The sequence below is a fragment of the Phascolarctos cinereus genome, unplaced genomic scaffold (assembly GCF_003287225.1).
Source record: "Phascolarctos cinereus isolate Bilbo 61053 unplaced genomic scaffold, phaCin_HiC Scaffold_3;HRSCAF=262, whole genome shotgun sequence".
NCBI lineage: Eukaryota > Metazoa > Chordata > Mammalia > Diprotodontia > Phascolarctidae > Phascolarctos > Phascolarctos cinereus.
Genome location: NW_027555736.1, coordinates 250,081,332 through 250,097,838, shown reverse-complemented (window position 1 = coordinate 250,097,838; position 16,507 = coordinate 250,081,332). Strand labels below are relative to the sequence as shown.

Genomic DNA, 16,507 nt, shown 5'->3' with positions numbered 1-16,507 from the left:
TTTCAGATGTGGCCAAGTGTTGATTTCTTTTGATTAATTGTACTCATTAACTGTACTTGTTAGAAGGGATGAAAGAACATAAATCTTCTGGATGACCAGCAATCCTTTAACAAAGACAGAGAGTCTGTGAGATCAGCAAAGAAAATCACCTAATGTGATGCTTGTGCCATTTGGGTGATTCTGAGAAACTTGGAGGACCACCATTATTTTGACCCCAAACTTGTCTTCTAATTAGGCACTTAAATCTCATTGTGAACCCATGACAATGAGGCTCCTAAATTTCTTGGTGAAACTGGCCTAAGGGGGCTGCCTCTCTGAGGCTCACCCAATGTTGCTTTTGGAGACATTACTTGTCAGCGTAAGTAATTTCACCAGAGTTATTTACCTTTAGCAAAGGAATCTAGAGAACCCTAAGACATTCAGGGAAGCAGTCTAGCTATTATGAGTAGCTGAATGTTTCTCACACCCACAAAGCCGTATCATGTGAAAATGGAAATACATGAGAAATCAGATGACAGATTAGAATATCTTCCTGCGATAAACCTTTTGTCTTTCCATTAAAGAACTATCTAGTCAGAAACCTCCAGGACCATCCCCATTGAAGGAACCAAGAATTATACAGGCTCTGCTATCAGAAAGTGTGGACTCAGATCCTACCTGTGACTCTTGTCAGAAGTACTTGTGTGACTCTCCACAAGTTATTTTGCTTTTCTTAGCTGTAGTTTTCTCATTTGCAAAGCAAGGAGGTTGGATCAGAAGGCCTTTCCAGCTGTATATCTGTGACTCTATTTGAAATGAAGTTTGAGAAGATCAATTTTTTTTTTTGTGGGCAGAGAGAAAACCTAGTACTTGGTCCCCAGCTGCATGATTTTCTGAAGTACTAAACAGACAATATTGTTTTCTCCGACCCTGGGAGAGACTGAGAAGTTCTCATGAGACACTCCCTGGGTACAGAAATAGAGTATATGAGTTTGAACTGAGAGCAAGAGTGACAGCATGGATCGTTTGACTGTTTCATTTTCAGTTTCACTGGTTGAGTGGACGATTTGCTCAGAGTTTATAAACTGAAAATGAGAAGAGGAGTACAGAAAAGTGGCTGCTGTTGAATACCACTCAGTTTCACTGTGGCCGTCAAAGCGCTTTGGTCCACTGAAGCCAGAGCAGGGGTGGAGGACCTTGAGACTTCAGGTCCTTCACCCCTGAGCTAGAGTGTGGCAAACTTTCTCCTAAGAATTTACTTAGCTATTGAAATCCCTTTTACTACTCTTCCTTTCAGTCCTAGATGACAAATGTCTAATTCAATGATTTTCTATTCTTTAAAGTTTATTGCTGTCCTAATTAATCTCAAAGTCAGATAGATAAAAGATTGATCCAACTCTTCCTGGTTGCATTCTTCATTCTTTGTGAAAAGAAAGGGTGAATCTCTCAGAGGCTCTTTTTACTTTTTGCTTGTGTTCTAAATGGAGATATTGCTGGAAAACTGATCTCCAAATAAGTAGTGCTACTATATTTACTATTTTAAATTTAAAGTTACAAGCTATCAGATGGAATTTTCCATCTGGTTCCTTTGGTTCCATTTGGTTTCTAGTTCTATTTTGTAAAATATTAGAGTGTGAGTGAAACAATTATTTTGAGTTCCTAAAAAAAAAAGACAAGAATAGAAAGGATGAAAGGAAGGAGAAATGTGTGGTATAAAGAGGAAAATTAACTGATTTGGACTTTCTTAGTTGCCAGGATACTGTCTTGCCTGGGGGTCTTCAATCAAATGAGAAAGGCATTGATTGACATTGGTAATCATTAAATTTTATCGACCTCCCAAGTAGGGTAAAAAACTATATGAATCCAGACCATTAGTTCTAGCCCACATCTAAGACGTGAGTAAACAAATTTCAGTTGTAGAACAAAGATGAATAAAGAATTGGAGACCTTCAGTCAGAGGCCAGTGCCTCAGGCAACTTGTGACGCCATCAACTAAGGGAAAGTCATGTCCCTAGGGAAACTGAGGATTTGGAAAACAGTGGAGACCAGTCCAGTAGAATAAGCTAGTTTTCTGCCATTCTAAATACCTCTAACCTCACACCTGGCTATATATTACACTGGCCATGCTGAGTGTGACAAATTGGGTAAGATCTCTTCTGTCAAGCTCAGATTTTGCTGGAATCTGGGCTACTTAATACTATAGGCTGGCTTTGGATTGTATGGGCTTACTCCTTGGATCTTGTGAAGGTCCTTCTTGAAAAACTACTTTGCCTATCCTGAGATGTTGGGACCTGTTTGCTCTGTATTCGATTTGCTTTGTATTTTATATCTGATATTCCTGCAACTGTCATTCCTGTCGCAGATGCCCCACCCGTCATCCCCTGAGACTTTTCTGTTTGGGACCTTCTACAATTGCTAACCCAGTCTTACGGGTAGTACAACTGGGAGACACCTCAGATCAAAACCTGCCCAGCCCTATCCACTGGCTCCACTCAGAGCCATGGAGGACAGAACCCTGGGATTTGCTTGCAATGAGGCAATTAATAGCAGGAAAAGTCAATACAGAAGGCCATAGGCCATAGGTCATAGGCCGATGTAGAGGATATTAACCCCAATTTTCCAGCAAAGAGTCCAAGACAGTCCAAAGGCCAAGAAAATGTCAGTACATGGGAAGGAGGCGGTCAACAGCAGGGAAACAATGTGATCTGAGGGTAGAGATAGCATCAACAACCCAGGATGAAAGAAAAGGTCCACAAAATGGGTACTGGGTCAGGTCAAATGAAGGGGCTGAGGAGTTACAAGAGGTTCCACCATTTGTTACACACCTGCAGAGAAGGCTGCCTTCTCTCCCCCAATCATCCTCTTGGGCCTTTGCTATGGAAGGGTCTGGCTCACCTCCTTATTTTCCCAAATGAGAGGGTTAGGAATGAAGCAGGATAATTCAAAGAATTTGGGGAGGGGGACTTAAGCCACCCAGTAATGGAAACTGATGCAACCAACAAGGATTTGTCATGTGGCGTGCCCCTGTATTGTGTCCAGAAATCCATAGAGGATACACTTCCCCCTTCATAGATAGACTTCCCTCCTTCTCCCCTGACACTGAGTGGAAAAAAATCACAGTTGCTCACAGGGCTAACAGAAGGGGACAAAGTTAGAATGCCAGTTGCTGCACAAGTTCTCTCTAAGTAATGATAGAGTTGAGTCTTAACTGAGATTATTAGGAGGCAAGAGGTGGTGCCAGTTTAATGTGGGAGATGCTGAGTGGGGGTATGGGAGCAGAACTGTCTTCCCTGTCTTTCTCTCTCAATCTCTGTCTTATTTCATTCTACCCAATTTATTTCATTCCTAATCTATCTTGACTCTACATCAAAACATACAGGGCTGGGATTTTAACCCCAAATTTAAGACACAGTAAATATTACATTTGAAATATGAATGTAAAAATGTAGCTAGACATTCATTAAGACCCAAAAGCATTGTCTAATCCATGGCTCCAATACCTACCTATGTCTGAATTCCCTCATGCAGGGGTTTTTAACCTTTTTTTTTTTTGTCATGAATCCCTTTGGTAGTCTGTTAAAGTCTATAGACCCCTTCTTAAAATAATATTTTAATGTATAAAATGAATACATATGATTATAGAGAAAATCAATTATATTAAAATTCAGTTACAAAAACATCTTTTAAAAGAATAAATATATGGATCCAAGAAGAAGAAGGAGAAGGAGGAGAAGAAAAAGGAGGAGAAGGAGGAGAACTCTTGCAGTACAGAATCATAGGTTTTAGAGCTGGAAGGGGCTGGATTTGTAGCCAGAGGACTAGATTTCAAATCTAAGGTTTTATACTTAATGTCTGTGTGACTTTGGGCAAATCATCTTTGTAAAATGAGGAGACTGCATTTAATAATCTCTAAGGATCCTTTTGACTCTATATTTATAATCCCATTGTCACACTATCTCTCTCTGGGGCTAATTCTTCAACTGCAACTCCTATCATAAGGTTGGGGCCCTTAGTGGCTAGTTACTTCTCCCCTTAGGGTTCTAGGAGTAATCTAAGTTAGCTGTGGTTTTGAATATGTGAACTTTCAAGCCCCTATCCAGTATGTTCCTTGTTGATTATCAGACAGATAGACTTCAATAGCTATTAAAAGAGTATACACCAAGGATAGTTACTGCTATAAAAACATCCCTCTAAGTGAGGAGTATATTATTCCTTTGCTTATAGAAGATCCTTAGGGAGAGTGGGCTCAACTCTAGATGAGCTCATTGCCCAAAAGGTAAACTTGCAGGTTTTGATTATTAGAAGCCCCTTCTCATCCTTTGGAATTGTAATGAAGTAGCCCTTAGATGTAGCTGTCTTCTGGGCTCCTAAGGCTGGTAATCTAGTAGAGTCATGTAGTTTCCTCCCCTCGGTGGGTGTAGTTTGTCTCTTAGCTCCTTATGCAGATGTTGCCATCAGCCAATACTGCTGGGGGATACTGCTACCAGTTCCAGTGGATTCTGTTCTTCATACCAATAGGAACTTCAGATCCTTTCAAGCTTTCAAAGTTTACAAAATCGTCACCTGGTAAATGAAAGGGAGGAGGTAGAGGAGAAAAACTAGATCCTCTCCTCCAAAGGTAATTCTCTCAACTGCCAATTGACTCACTGCTACTGGGATGCCAGATGCTAAACTCATTTTTACATATTAGGAAACTGGGGCACAGAAGGATTAAGTGATTTTTGCAGGGTCACAAACCCAGTAAGTGTCTGAAACAGAATGTGAACCCAAGTCTTCCTGACTCTAAGCCCAGTGTCCAGTGGCAAAGGGAGATATCAAACTAAGATATGGACCTGAAGATAGAAGCCAACAGCTGTGTTTTACTTTCCGTAGAGACACTGCTCATGAAAGCCTAGGTGCTTCTGCATGCTATTTTATTTACTTTCCAAATATTTTTACTAATATCTTAAGAGACAAATTTCTAGCACCAATTGGTGATCTTTTGTTTTCCTTATTTCTAAGTGGATTCTGATGCATTTTAAAATTGTAAAAACATCCATATATGTTTATATACATACATATATATAACATATAACATATATTCCCTCCTTCTCTTCTTCCTCTTCAAAAAAAATGGAGATGTTTTCTATTCCTGTTAACAGCAAAAAGAAAACTGAACAATGTTAGACCCAAAGATTATTCTTTCCCTGGTGCCTCCCATGTATAGCATTATATATGTATATGTATATGTATATGTATATGTATATGTATATGTATATGTATATGTATATGTATATGTATATGTATATGTATATGTATATGTATATGTATATGTATATGTATGTGTATGTGTATGTGTATGTATGTGTATGTGTATGTGTATGTGTATGTGTATGTGTATGTGTATGTGTATGGGTATGGGTATGGGTATGGGTATGGGTATGGGTATGGGTATGTGCATGTGCACGTGCATGTGCATGTGTATATGTATATATATATGTATATATAATATATATATATATATATATATGCACATATACATGCATGCATATGCAATATGGAGGCCCAGGGCTATACTAGTGCTAGAGTTCATTCAAAAAGCATTTATTAAGAGCTTATTATGTGCCAGGCACTATGCTAAGTGCTTTGAAACAAAGAAAGACAAATACACAGTCTTTGTACTCAAGGAGCTCACATTCTAATACAAGAGAGAAAATGTCAGTAACCACATAGGTACAAGATACATAGAGAGCGAATAAAAGGTAAAATTAGAGATAAGACACTAGCAGAACCAAGAAAAGCCTCATGCAGAAGGTGAGATCTGAGCTGTCTTGAAGGAAGCCAGAGAAACTAAGAGGCAGAGATGAGGAAGGTAAGCATTCCCTGGCAAGCAAGACAGCCAATGAAAAGGCTTGGAGTTAGGAGGTATAGTGCTCAGCAAGAAGGCCAGTATCACTGACTATATTAAGGGGAGTAAAGTGTAAGAGGATCAGAAATGTAGGAAGGGGCCAGGCTGTGAAAGGCTATAAAGGCGAAACAGAACATTTTGTATTCGATCCTGGAGAGGATAGGGAGCCCCTGGTGATTATTAAGTAGGGAGGTGACATCGACAAATCTATGCTTAAGAAAACAACTTTGGCAGCTGAGAGAAGGATGGATTCGAGGGAGAGATTTGAGACAGGGACAGCAACCAGATGAGGTGAGGAGAGCCTGCACTAGGGTGGTGATTGTGTGAATGGAGAAAAGAGGATGTACAAAAGAGAGGTAGAAACAATAAGATGGCAACAGATGTGGAGGGAGTGTAAGAGGAGTTGAGGGTGCCCCTGAAGTTGTGAGCCTCATTAACAGAGAGGATGTTGACAGTAAGAGGAAACTTTGAAAGAGGAGAGAGGGAAAGATGAGATCTATTTTAGATATAATGGAATATCCAGTTCAAAAAGTACAAGAGGCAATTGGTGATGCAAGAGAGAGAACAGTGTGATTTCTAAAGCAGCTTCTTAACATTTCTTCTTTTTTGGGGGGTGGGGGGAGAGACAGGGTTGAGCTTCTCCTGTCCCTGGGTGGTTGCTGAATGCCTTAGGAAGGTTCCATGAGGGAAGGACTTGTTTCTTATTTATTTCTACATTTCTTCTAGCACCACTGAAGGGTACCCAGTAAGATCTGAATAGATGCTAGCTAAATTCGAATAAACAACTTTTAGGACATAGTTCATTCTCAGCTAGGTCGGACCAGAGATCTAAGTATTATTTTAGCTTTCCTGCTAAAATGGGTGATATCCCAGGAACTCTATCTACCTCACATTTTTATTAGAAAGGATTTTGTAATTCTGATATCACTGACATATTGTGAAGATGATACCACTTACGGCTGTGTATACAAGTGTGTCAGTTATTATTAATGGCGACCAAAAGCTCTCTCATGGAAGCTTTATGAGGACAGGGACTATATCTTATTTACTCTTGGTCTGTCATCTCAGTTCCTCTGTGCTCTTCAGAGTTAATGAAGTAGCGTACAACAATGGAACAATGACAGAAGACCCACGTTTGAGTTATAGTTCTACTTCTTACTAGCTATTACCTCTCTGAGCTTCAGTTTGCTTATACATAAAATGAGGATAATACTCGCACTAACTCAAAGAATTGCTAAGGGGAAAGTACTTTGCAGACTTTTAAAGTGTTCTGTAAATATGAGTTACAATTATTCAGTGCTTGAAAAGACATGTGATTTCATTGGTTTGGGCACTCCCTCCATAAACACAGACCATAAACTCTTCAATGCCTTAGACGGTTTCACAAGTTGTGATGGCTAAAAGAAATTCACCACCTATAAGACTCTCCAGACTTAGGCTTATTCTCAGACCACAACCTGGTATCGGGTTCTTAACTCAGTTTTTCCAGCTTGTTAGGCCCTACAAGGGCTTGTACTCTACTGGCATTGACATTAAGAGCCCAGGATCTCTGCCATGCCACAATGAGGCATCAGAGCATGAGTCTACGGAAGAGAGTAATTATTATTTTCTGGTTTTCATTATTCTCATCCTCCAGTCAATGGAGTTGAGAAAGAAATAGTCTTTGGAGAAGTTACTATTCTACTATTGTTCTTTTATATTTCATATTTGGTGGACTATTGCATGGGAAGATAAAATGATTGCTTTTTCTTTAATAAAAATAAAATTATTGAGATGTAAGTTCATCTTCTGTAGACTTAATGAAAGAACTCTTGGGACAATTCCAAGAGTAGATAAGATAACAGGGATGACATACTCTTTATTCTGCTCCTTTGATTTTAATTTCTTCTGCTAAGTCTCTATGTTTTTGCAATTTTTCATTCCATGTAGTTTGAAAGTATTTGGCAAGGCAATAGCTATTTAAAACTTTGTTATTAAAATTTTATGGGTCAATGTTGTGTCTAGGAGATTGTGGGCAACCCCTTTGCCCATGATGATGCACTGGGGCCAGTATGGCTTATTTGTTGCATTCTCAAGGACATTTGAGCATTTGTCATCTGTTAGGGGATCTGAGGTTATTATTATTACTATTATTATTATCTTCTTCTCATCTTTATTTTGATGAGGTTCAAATGGAAATGATCCTGAAAGAGTTGCTAACCAGCACTTTTTAATATTTCATGTCCTGTGGAATTTATATTTTTATCTATATTCTTTTATATTTTATATTCTATGGACAGTTGCACAGCTGGAGAAAAGAATGCCTTTGGAATTGAATTAAAGGATTAGAATATAAGCTTATCCTTGGTAAGCTCAGTGAAATCCCACCTCCTACAGGAAGACTTTTCTAACCCTTCTTAATTACAGTGCATTCCCTCTGTTACTGATCTCCTCTTTGTCCTAATTATAGTTTGCTTTGTATATGTTTATTTGCATGTTGTCTCCCCCATTTGATTTTAAGCTCCTTGAGGGAAAAGGTTATCTTTTGCCTCTTTTTGTACCACCAGCCCTTAGCAAAGCGCCTGGAATGTAGTAGGCAATTAGCAAATGTTGATTGATTGAAAACACTTGGTACAACTCTAATAGCAGAAAGGATAACAGGAATATATGTAACTTTATCTTGTTCCCACATGATTTTGATATCCTTTGTGAGGTCCCTATATTTTGGAAGCTCTTTGTTCCTTTTAGCTTGTAGGTTATGAGTATTTTGTGTGGTGGCATCTATTAAAAAATATTCTTGAGGATAATAACAGCACCTTGTGGTCATGAGGAACAAAGGAGATAATACTTGTAAAGTGCTCTTGGGACATAGTAGGTGCTTAACAAATGCTTATCCTCTTCCTCTTCTCTTGTTTTTAAGTGTTTACGGATTAATGTTATGTCTGCACAATTGTGGGTAAAGTTCAGTCTGTGATATCCAATACAATCTACTGGTAGAATTCTCCAGGATATTTTGAGGTCTATATTTGTATGGAGGTTTGATGTCTGTCAATCCACAAAAGACAAGTTTTGTGTATATAATTCTAACCACCAGGTCTCACAACTTGTTAAGTATTTCCTAGTTGATAAAATTTTTACAGCTTATAGTACATGCACACAGACATAGACACACAATACATATATAAACACATATGCACTCATATATACATACATACATATATATATATATATATGTACATATACATATACACATAATACAGTTTCTGCTGTTTCCTCGCATAATCTACATAGGTCCCTAAATCTAGGATTCTTAAGGATAACCTTTCTGAAGTTCTGGTATCAACGACCTGATCCTAAATGGCCATTATTTACCTCTTCACAAATTCTCATGACAGATATTTGTTCACAACTTCTTTTTGACAAATTGTTGTCTGAGTTCATGCAAATATCACCCATGGGAGGGGTTGAGGGAGGAGACTCTTAATTCCATTCTTGGACCAAGTCCAACAGCATGTTCTTGTTATAAGTGACGTTTGTTTATTCCAAAAGCATTTGTATAGGTTTTTAAACTATTTATCTTGTGCTCAGAAGATATCTCAGTCAATTAGTTGATAATTATTAAGCACTTACTATGTGTTAGGCACTGTCCTAAGCACTGGAGATACAAGAAAAGACAAGAGACAATCCCTGCTCTTGAGGAGTTCACAATCTAATGGAGGAGATAAAATAAGCAAACAAATATGTACACATACATACAAATAAGCTATAGATATATATGTATATATGTATGTATGAATATATGTGTATGTAGATATATACACAGAGGGACATGGGATAAAAAGGACAAAATTAACAGAGGGAAGGCACTAGAATTAAGAGGAATTAGACAAGGTTTCCTGAGATTCCAGCTAGGATTTAAAGGAAGCCAGGGAAGCTAGTAGGCAGAGATGAGGAGAGAGAATGTTCCAAGCTTTGAGGGGCAGTCAGAGAAAATGCCCAGAACTGAGAGATAGAGTGTCTTATTCATGCAACAGCAAAAAGGCCAGTGTCACTGGATATACACATGGTGGGGTGGAGGTTTTTAGGTGGAAGAAGACTAGAAGGGTTGGAACGGGCTAGGTTATGGAGGGTTTGAATCCCAAGCAGATTTTGTACCAGGAAGTGATAGGGAGCCACTAGAGTTTATTGAATATAAGGGTGATGTGGTCAGACCCGTGGCTCAGCAAAATCACTTTGGTGGCTGAAGGACTGAAGTGGGAAGAGACTTGAAGCAAGAAAGCCCATCAGTAGGTCATTGCAGTAGTCCACGCATAAGGTGATGAGGGTTTGCACCAGAAAGATAGATGGTAGTGTCAAAAAAGAGAAGGGGTTGAATTTGAGAGATGTTGCAAAGGTGAAATTGACAGGACTTGGCAACTGATTGGATATGGATTTTGGCTATCTTGTCCTCAGCCCCACCCCACCAGGGATAGTGAGGAGTTGAGGATGCCACACAAGTTGTGGGGCTGGGGGACTACGAGGATAGGGGTGCCTCTAACAGTAATGGGGAAGTTTGGAAGGAAGGGGAGGTTTAGGGGAAAAGCTAATGAGTTCAGTTTGTCAATCTTCCTCCTTTTTGGTGTGGAATTGTTACTTTTTCTGTAGTTGTCTTAGTGTGATAGGCTCTGTGTCTCATTAATATTGTATAAGTTAGGATACTTTTCAAATTTTTAAGGTTGATTTACAATGACAAAAGTATAAAGTAAGATTGGGAATGTACAGATATTTATTGCTATAAAAGCATTTTTCCTTTTCAGCTTTGTTTTTAGCATACCAATAAGTATCTTAATATGTTTAGCCATTGTTTTCTTGATGTCTTCGATGTGTGTTGCCTGGAGGAGGCTAAGGTATCTTCTGGTTTGGTCCTTTATGACCTATGGATGCAAGTTCCAAGCATTTCTGTTATTGTCGTTGTTATATCATTATATTGTATATTGCATCTTCACACAAAAGGCTCCTTAAATGCTAAAAATTAGACCTGAATTATCATTCTTATTTGAGAATGAGATTGCTGCTGGCAACATTTCCTGAGATTTGCACAGCTCTGTCTCACTCAAATCCAATCGACTCCCAAGTCAAGGCATCACCTTCATGATGTCTCACAATACTTATTGCAATAGTCCAGGCATGAGGTGATGAGAGTCTGCACCAGAGAGATGTCATCCTCTTTGAGAATAGATGAACAACAGCAATAAATGTGCCACGGGCAGCTAGGACTTCTTGTGAGATGTAAGTGATATTAAAACAAAAGAGAGCAATGAAAATGTATTTTATTTTATTAAAGCACCCACAAATTTAGATAGTTGCCACTAATAGCACCAAGATAACACACAGAGAAGAATTATCTTACCTTGGGAAAGTAAAGTTATCTTAACATAAGTAGCTTAAAACTGAATCACAGATTTCCAGTTAAGATGGCTATGTCAAAGGTCTTAGAGCAGCCCAGCTTTCTTGCAAACACTCCAGCGAGTATTAAAAATGTACCAGAAGGAATAATGTTTAAAAAACAAAAACAAATACAAAAGGAAAAGGCAACAGACTCTAAGACACCTAAAAAAAGAGTGCCAGAAGCCTGTGGGCATTCAGAGTAGAGACAAGTCGGAGAAGAGGGAGCCAGTGTGGGACCTTGAGCCTAAAGTTAGTAGCATCTTAGATGTGGCTGTCAGAGCATTAGGAGACAGAGCCATATAGAGCCAGGCAGCATACATGTACTTCAGGCCTTCCAAGAGTCCGAGAGCCAGCTCGCTGGCTGTCCTTGATGGAGCTGTAGAAGGAAACAGGGCCAAGGCAGTGCCCCAAAGCTTATACCATATCCACAGAAAGAGACAGGACTATTGCATCCTTTAGCCAGTCCTTGTACTGGTGGGTCCTCAAAGAGGCTGTCAGAGCCACTACAAGATACAAGGTCAGCTTGGCACCAGAGTAACATCGGCACCAGGGGCCTTGAAAAGAGTCATTGAATCAACACAACCTGTGACATCTGGTCGGGGCCTGTCAAGGTCACATCAGAGGTCAGAGAAAACTCCCAGTTGGGGATTATGCTAGAACAGGAGAGACAGAGAAGGGTTAAAGCTAAAACCTTTGTTGGACCATCAGGAGATGAGCCTAGAAGCCAGGGAGCTAACTAGCTAGAGAAATAGATAGATAGTTCATAATAACTATTTGTAATCGAAACAGAAAAGAATTTTAAATAGATCAAGAACAAAAGAGGAATTCTATGATCTATTCTTTATCTCCTCTTTGGCATAATTTCCCTAATTTAAAAAAAAACTGGGAGTAGAAAACAAAACAAAACAAAAAACGAAACATGGCTGCCTCAGTGAAGTTTGCTATGGCTCTTTCCTCTTTAGGATTCTTGATAGAATTCTGTTTTGGGAGTTACTTTAAAAGGGAATCTGATTTCTTCTTTGTGGTTTGGCAAGGAAGAGTTAACATTCTAACTCCCTGCAACAGACATTTATTGTGCTCTTTTTCTTTGAGGATTTCAAACATTGGGGGAAAATAAGAAATGAGGAGGTGAGTCATATTTCCTCGATGGAAGGAAAAAAGGAGAGTACATTCCACTGTGCTTGTACTCTGCCTTCTTCCTTCCTAGTTTCTATTCTCCTGGATCTGGGTTTTCCAGACAATCAGGAAGCTGCACATGCAAATTCATTTTCCATTTTTTTTTTGTTAGAATCTATGTGGTCGCCCTCCCTCCTTGAGTTCAGATCTCTCTGACTCTGAGACTGGCCTTAGCTTGGTTCACTCATATTGGGAAGACACAGCCCTAGGTCTACACACCTCCTCCCCTCCTGATAATGGATTTTGGGTATATGGGATGAATAACAAATTTTAAGGCATGCCATTAGTGGCAGTGATGGTAGCTGGCTGGTTTCTTCTAAGAAAATTGAAACCTTGCAGTGACAGAAGGAATTTTCCAGGACAACAGGCCTTTAAGGGAAATTGATTGTGATGTTTAGATCCAGAAAAGATCCTACAGAATAGGAAAGGACTGAATGAGAAAAGGTAGTATTGCACCATGTGCCTGAATGAGGCAATGTGGAGCTATGGGGTCAGCAATTTGACTAGTAGAACCAGAGGTCAGTCATCTTTCTGTTGTCTAGGCCTGCTACTGGTTCAACTGGTAGCCTTGGGAAACTCCATCAACCAAATCTTCCTTATCTTCAGAGAAGAGAGCTGGAATCATAGAATCATAAAATCTCAGAGTTGAGAAGAATGCTTGTGATTTTGAGATCCAGAAAAGTGGTGATAGTGATGTAAAGACATTAAAGAAGGCCCCAAGAATTCTTGGAAACCTGTGATTAAAATAGTGGTCACCAGAGAGAGGCCCACCATCTTATTTAAACTTTTTCATCCCATGAACTGACCCAGCCAACATCTTCCCATCATCCCTTTACATAAACGGGATAGCCAAAAATTCATCTCCCCCTTTCTCTCTGCAAGGCAGCAGATGTTCAAAAAAAGTATGGGACAAAGGAAGAGAGATGAGGAAGTAAAGGAGGCTGACTTTTAAGTTATTTTAAGCCTTCCATATCCTGGATTCAGTCTTATTCCACTTTATTTCCCTTAATATACTCTATGGCCCAGTCAATCTGGGTGTCTAGCTGCTCCTCATGCATTATATTCCACCTTCCATCTTTGAGTTTTTACATAGGTTGCCTCTCTTTCTCCACTCTCTTCCGATGCCTGGAATATTTTGTTGTTCAGTCTTTTCAGTCATGTCTGACTCTTGGTGACCCCTTTTGGGGTTTTCTTGGCAAAACCACTGGAGTGGTTTGCCATTTCCTTCTCCATCTTGTTTTACAGATGAGGAAACTAAGGCAAGCTGGGTTAAGCCTGCCATCTCTGTACCTAGAATCCTTATCTTCCTTCAAAGTTTAGCTCAAGAACTACCTCCTACGTGAGACTTTTACAAATCCCACCTCCAGCTGCCCTGAAATCACATCATATTTTCTTTGCACATATCTTGAAACACAGATGAGCTCGAGCCAGGCCAGACTCATAAGAGAGATGTCATTGTTTAATTTTCAACGTGAGCGTTTTCAACTCAGAAATGACAAATTCCACAAATCATGGACTGATTTATTTGTTTTGTTGATTGTCTAGACTTAAGAAAGTGATGGAGAAAAGGTTAATAATGCAGATTAAACTGAAGTGTGTTGTGGGTACATTTTTTCCCCCTGGTTAAACTGTTGTTAAACATTTGCCTGCATATACTTGCTTATATAAATTTGTATGTGTGTATGTTGTTTCCTCCAATGGAATGCAAGCTTCTTGAGGACAGGCACAGTTTCATTTTGTCTGGGTATCTCTAGCACTCAAAACAGCATCTAAAACAAAGTAGGCACTAAGGACCTGCTGACTTACTGATCGATTTCATTTTCTCAGGTTCTGTCTGAGGCTATTCAACTCTGATCCCCATGAACCCCTAGAAATTTATCCTTGAGCTCACAGAGATAGCAATCCCTGGTCAAAAGAACAATCTTTTGGTCTGATCTAGTCTTAGTAGAAATGGCCCTACCAGGTGGGAACAAAATTTCCCCAAAGCTTCCACATGGTTTGATTCATTAAAAAACCTGATTTAGTTATCATTTTTATACAGACAAATCCCTAATCTTCATGTCTGTCTCACCTCATACGGATGTGCTTTGTGGGGTGATGAGGGATTTTAATCTCCAATATAATGAGAATGGCCGGAGGAGTGGAGAGAGTACAGGAAATTGGCATCTGTTTTTGAGAGGATCTTTAACACATCTATCCAGATGTATTCCATTTGTTACTAGCAATATTGCCCTCTTATACTAGTTCACCCAGCTCATTTGCCAGTGTCTTCATTGTGGGGGAGCACATGTATCTATTTTATTTATTAGTGTAATTAGACTGTCCTTGTCCCCCCCTCCCCCAAGTAAGCACGGATATTGTATGCCTACTTCTAGCGGACCATGTGAGACCACTGGAGGATTGTTTGGGGAGGGTGTCTGCTTCTGACTATATAGGACTCATAACTGAGCATCCCCTAACTGATGATTAAATCAAATTAAATTAATATCCAACCTTCTACAGGAAGGCTTCCCCAACCCTTTCCTTCTATTAATTATTGCCTATTTGTTTCTATTTAGGTATATAGGGTGTTCAGGGAGGACCAGCACCTCTGGTGTGAGACGTCGAACCGCTTTCAGGGCTGCTCTTTGGTGTCCACCTTCACCCAGCTCTCACCTGTGACTCTGAGAAGCTGTAGCATGTGAAGCAGCCACACCCTGGTAAAACTACATCAGCAGAGGGGCTAAACCAGATTGAGGGTAACTGAGAGGCCCCAAACCTGTGGGTGAGTAGGGGGATGTCTACCCCAAGCACGTGAAGACTTCCCCTGGCAGAACGGGCAGCTGAGAACAATTTGTTTCCACAGCTCTGAAGGCAGCTGAAGCAGGGGCTGCGGGGCATTTGGAGCTCGGTCAGACGTCAAAGAGGCCAGGGTCACCCGCCGCATCCCAGGCTATTGCCAGGCATCTTGACTTTTGTCTTACCACTGGACTTCAATGACTCTGGAACAGAGAGTGAGACTGAGGACTTCAGCAGCTGCCTCGTGTTCAAGTCAAGACGTTACCCTGTGATGTCACTGATCCTCTTAAAAAATGAAGGACAAGGGCCAGCTAGGTGGTGCAGTGGATAGAGCAGCAGCCCTGGAGTCAGGAGAACCTCAGTTCAAATCCAACCTCGAACACAATACTCACTAGCTATATGACCCTGTGCAAGTCACTTAACCCCGATTGTCTCACAAAAAAAGGATAAAGAACAGCAGCAATTTCCTATTTATCCTGTATATGGCTTGCTTGGTATAGTTTTTTCTTCCCTATTGTACGCTTCTTGAAGGCAGGGACTGTTTTTGGCTCTTTTTGTATCCCCAGTGCTTAGCACAGTGCCTGACACATATTATATACTTAGTAAATGTTTATTGGTTGTTGGAAGGGTAGAACTGGATAGCCCTGCTTTCCTGACAAAATGCTGGCAGGGGCCACCGCCTTCCCCATTGACTTAATTACCTGCATGTGAGCCAGAAGGAAAGTAGTTATATAGGAAGATCATAGGTGAAAGATTTGAAAGTGGGACTCATGGGTGGTATACCCCCTTTCCCTGGCTTCAGGTTATCTTATAAAACTTATTCTACTATGTCTAGGCACGGGTGGGAACATGTGGCCCTCTAGATCCTCAAGTGTGGCTCTTTAACTGAACCCAAACTTCACAGAACAAGTCTCCTTAATAAAAGAATTTATTCTAGAAAACTTGGACTCCATCAAAGGACCGCACCCGAGGACCTCGAGGGCCACATGTGGCCTCTGGGCCGAAGGTTCCTCACCCCTGGTAGGAGATTTTGATTCAGTTTAGGTCATTAATCTCTCTCTGCTTCCCAACACTCCTGCCTATGCCTTGGAGCTGGCTAACAAATACTATCGCAGTGTAACTTCACAGGGTTTGTGATTCACAGTGGGAAATCACCCTTCTACCACATCCCTGTCACCAAGTACTAAGGCTTTCCATTTTCTCCAGGCTGTCTGTCATTCAAATCTCTGTACTGGCCTGGCCAACACTGAATAGGTGATATTTGGTATTGAAAACTCTTCA

The 16,507-nt window shown here is 40.1% G+C and overlaps 1 long non-coding RNA gene across 2 annotated transcripts in view; it reads right to left on the bottom strand.

The window, feature by feature from the left end:
- The window catches only part of LOC144456366 (uncharacterized), a 29,046-nt gene extending 28,045 nt beyond the window's left edge, over window positions 1-1,001 (bottom strand). The window contains exon 1 of one of the 2 annotated variants that reach the window (XR_013485468.1): window positions 658-1,001. This is a non-coding gene — a long non-coding RNA (uncharacterized LOC144456366). The remainder of the gene's footprint in view (window positions 1-657) is intronic. The other variant, XR_013485469.1, reaches the window with a different exon arrangement.
- Window positions 1,002-16,507: the final 15,506 nt, after the last annotated feature.